General features: G+C 36.0%; 1 long non-coding RNA gene across 1 annotated transcript; it reads left to right on the top strand.

Moving 5' to 3' along the window:
• Positions 1–253: 253 nt before the first annotated feature.
• On the top strand, positions 254–1,169 carry LOC145796635 (uncharacterized). The gene is made up of 3 exons (XR_014337120.1): positions 254–352; positions 445–539; positions 805–1,169. It is a non-coding gene; the product is annotated as an uncharacterized LOC145796635 (long non-coding RNA).
• Positions 1,170–4,759: the final 3,590 nt, after the last annotated feature.

The following is a 4,759-nucleotide window of genomic DNA, read 5'->3' as shown; positions in this document are numbered from 1 at the left end:
CATGCTTCATAGATGTGCCTTAGATTTTTTGAATAGATGTGGAATCAATTAAACTAATTTATTTGCTACCTGTCATTTTGAAAATTTATGAAACTACCCAAAGGAGGAGGAGGACCAATCCAGTTTGGAAAGTAGTTCAGGTAATCAATATCATTTTCTCTAATTTTATCATACTTATATTATGCTAATGATTGTTCATCTTGATCATAACACTTTATATATAGTTTCTAATAATAATGAAAATGTTTTTATGCAGTCCCCGCAATAACCTACAAACGTGGAATGTGGGTTTTATGTAATGCAGTATATGAAAGACCTCATTAGAGATCAAAGCATCCTAAGAAAACAAAATGTGAGATAAATTCTAAACTTTTATTATTATTATATTCATGATACTTGTACATCTTCTTCATTATCTAATTGTTTGTAAATAACCTATTGCAGTTCAATGGAAAAAAGACTTACACGGAAACCGAACTTGATGAAGTGCGAGTTGAATGGATTAATTTCGTACTAAAGAATATGAGTTGAAATCCAATGTAAGTATGATATAACTTCCGTTGTTTAAATTACTAATCAACAATTTCTTTAGTTGGTAAAGAATATATAATCACTTCAAGATTTCATTTTTGATTTGTTGATTCTATGTATATTTGGTTTTATGACTTTAAAATATCTGCTCATACATTGAAGATTTTCATTTTGGATTTATTGATTCTATGTATATGTCATATTTATATATGGTAATCCAAACATTTTATATTAGTAACAATCAAAGTTGTTATTCATTTTCCATTGATGCAGGAGATGAAGAGTCAGTGTGATGAGAAAATGTTCAATTTCGTCTTTTGTAAGTCTCTACAAAAATATTAAGTTTATTCATATGCTTTTAGCGGTTTCTGAATTAATTTGTGTTTTTATTTTTCAGGTCAGAAATTTCTTGGAGAAATGCAAAATATGGTCAAAGAATTCAACAACTTAGTTTTTTCATGTTTTTTTTTTTTTAAATATATGTAAGCACAGTTAAAAACTTTTTACTAATTCCTTTGTATATATTTTTTGAACATTTAACTTTTATTTATGAAATATATGATGTTATTCCATTCAATATATGGTTGTGATTCAAAATATAGTATATAGTGTGTATTACATTCTTCAAATGCATATAACATGTGATCTTATCTGATTATTAATCACGTGTTTTATTAGATATTAATCACACTTAAAATCTGTGATCTAAATGTTTATTATCACAGGTTTTATTAGTTATTAATCACACTTAAAAGATGTGATCTAAATATTTTTAATCACACTTAAAAGGTGTGATCTAAATGTTATTAATAACACTTAAAATGTGTGATCTAAATATTTTTAATCACATTTAAAAGGTGTGATCTAAATGTAATTAATCACACTTAAAAGGTGTGATCTAAATATTATCAATCACACTTAAAAGGTGTGATCTAAATATTTTTAATCACACTTAGAAGGTGTGATCTAAATGTTATCAATCACACTTAAAAGGTGTGATCTAAATGTTTTTAATCACTCTTAAAAGGTGTGATCTAAACGTTTTTAATCACACTTAAAAGGTGTGATTAAAAATGATCTCTTTTAATCACACTCCCAAAGATCACACTTTAATAAAACTAAAAAGGTGTGATTAAATAACAAAGATCACACAAAAAAAGTGTGATCTTTATCTGTTTTTGTAGTAGTGAAGGGTGAGAAAGAGAGGACCGGGTCGATTCGTCGTTCGTCTTCACTTCTCGTCGGTCGTCGTTCCTCGTCACTCGTCACTCGTGTCTCGTCGTCCCTCATTAAGGTACACGCTGCCCTTCTTCGATCTTCATTCTTCTTCTTGCTCGATCTTCATTCTTCTTCTTGTCTCGTCGTCACTTATTTTTACATTGATATTTCATTAGAGGTTAAAAAAGATATATGTATTAACTATAGCAGAATGGAGCGGTTCAGTTGGCGGATTATAAATTTTAAAGTTTACGTGGATAGTGGTTAGAACGGTGTGAATTGCTACGGATAAATTCGATTTCACTGAATTGAGTGACATTTTGCACAGCCCTAGTTCTTATTGTTCTATCAGTTTCTTCATCAGGTGTGGGTTCCATCTTGTCTTGCTTCTTTCCAGTTTTAATTTCTTTATGTGGACCTTCTTCTTCGTCGTCATCTTCCACTTCTGGAAAATCACTGTAACTGTAGAACCTAGCAACATATGCAAAGATTAATAGATTGGCTATGCTCACGACCACTAATGCAACATAAAAAAGATCCAAATGTCTCTGATTCACATTGTCTGCAATGCAACTTCCATGTTCACCTCTCAACTTCATGACCACCACGTCTAATATCATAATAAACCCCATGTTCACTATTTTTCCCCATCCAATCATAGCTTCAGTGAGTACGAGTGCATACCTCTTCCTTATTGACTCTGGAACCTGATACTTAAAAAAATCCTCAATACAATAAAGAGCTAATCCGTCCATGTTCCCATCAGTACAAACTGTAGAGAGAGCCAAAATACAGATATTGGTGCAATGACATCGGGATTACCTAACAAGTCGTGTTCTTTCCAAACTTTTAGCCTTTTATACTCCACCCACCAAGCAACCTAACAACAAGCCAAAGCGGAAAGCATTCCTAAACCAACCTTCATTCCAGCTGAGTATCTCCCATTCATTCGCTTTATTCGTAGTTCAAATACTATCCTATACAGAGGTTGCACTGCACACTATGAAGCACGACCACCTCTCCGAGGGCTCCGTACCAGTGTTAGACACGTGTCGGACAAGGACACGCGTCAGACACGCGGAGAGCACGTGTCCGACACGCACCAGAGAGTGTCCCATTTTTATTCTTATTTTTTTTTACATCCGGACACGTTCAGGACACGTTACAGAAACTTTCGGGACACGTCTGGGGTTAATTTCAGAAATTACAAAAAAAATTTCGTGTCAATTTGTAAATAAGTAAAAATAGATTAATATCAGCCCGAACCTACTTCGATTAGAACAGAAACAGAAGAGAAAGGGTGAGAAAGAGAGGACCGGGTCGATTCGTCATTCGTCGTTCGTCTTCGCTTCTCGTCGGCCGTCGTTCCTCGTCACTCGTGTCTCGTCGTCCCTCATTAAGGTACACGCTGCTCTTCTTCGATCTTCATTCTTCTTATTGTTCGATCTTCATTCTTCTTCTTGTCTCGTCGTCACTTATTTTTACATTGATATTTCATTAGAGGTAAAAAAATATATATGTATTAACTGTAGCGGAATGGAGCGCTTCAGTTGGCGGATTATAAATTTTAAAGTTTACGCGGATAGTGGTTAGAACGGTGTGAATTGCTACGGATCAATTCGATTTCACTGAATTGAGTGACATTTTGCACAGCCCTAGTTCTTATTGTTCTTTCAGTTTCTTCATCAGGTGTGGGTTCCATCTTGTCTAGCTTCTTTCCAGTTTTAGTTTTTTTATGTGGACCTTCTTCTTCGTCGTCATCTTCCTCTTCTGGAAAATCACGGTAACTGTAGAACCTAGCAACATATGCAAAGATTAACAGATTGGCTATGCTCACGACCACTAATACAGCATAAAAAAGATCCAAACGGCTCTGATTCACTGTGTCTGCAATGTAACTTCCATCTTCAGCTCTCAACTTCATGACCACCACATCAAATATCATAATAAAACCTATGTTCACTATTTTTCCCCATCCAATCACAGCTTCTGTGAGTACGAGTGCATACCTCTTCCTCATTGACTCTGGAGCCTGATACTTAAAAAAATCCTCAATACCATAAAGAGCTAATCCGTCCATGGTTCCCATCAGTACAAACTGTGGAGAGAGCCAAAATACAGATATTGGTGCAATGGCATCGGGATTACCTAACAAGTCGTGTTCTTTCCAAGCTTTTAGCCTTTTATACTCCACCCACCAAGCAACATTACAACAAGCCAAAGCGGAAAGCATTCCTAAACCAACCTTCATTCCAGCTGAGTATCTCCCATTCATTCGCTCTATTCGTCGTTCAAATACTATCCTATACAGAGGTTGCACTGCACACTATGAAGCACGACTACCTCTCCGAGGGCTCCGTACCAGTGTTAGACACGTGTCGGACACGGACACGCGTCAGACATGCGAAGAGCACGTGTCCGACACGCACCAGAGAGTGTCCCATTTTTATTCTTATTTTTTTTCACTTCCGGACACGCTCAGGACACGTTACAGAAACTTTCGGGACACGTTCGGGGTCAATTTCAGAAATTACAAAAAAAAATTCAGGTCAATTTGTAAATAAGTAAACATAGATTAATATCAGCCCGAATCTACTTCGATTAGAATAGAAACAGAAGAGAAAGGGTGAGAAAGAGAGGACCGGGTCGATTCATCATTCGTCGTTCGTCTTCGCTTCTCGTCGGTCGTCGTTCCTCGTCACTCGTCACTCGTGTCTCGTCGTCCCTCATTAAGGTACATGCTGCTCTTCTTCGATCTTCATTCTTCTTGGTGTTCGATCTTCATTCTTCTTCTTGTCTCGTCGTCACTTATTTTTACATTGATATTTCATTAGAGGTTAAAAAATATATATGTATTAACTGTAGCGGAATGGAGCGCTTCAGTTGGCGGATTATAAATTTTAAAGTTTACGCGAATAGCGGTAAGAACGGTGTGAATTGCTACGGATCAATTCGATTTCACTGAATTGAGTGACATTTTGCAGAGCCCTAGTTCTTATTGTTCTTTCGG

This window comes from Camellia sinensis, chromosome 8, assembly GCF_055761805.1.
Source record: "Camellia sinensis isolate YWXY chromosome 8, ASM5576180v1, whole genome shotgun sequence".
In the NCBI taxonomy this organism is placed as follows: domain Eukaryota; kingdom Viridiplantae; phylum Streptophyta; class Magnoliopsida; order Ericales; family Theaceae; genus Camellia; species Camellia sinensis.
The sequence above is the reverse complement of the archived record's forward strand: the minus strand, read 5'-3'. Positions and strand labels throughout refer to the sequence as shown.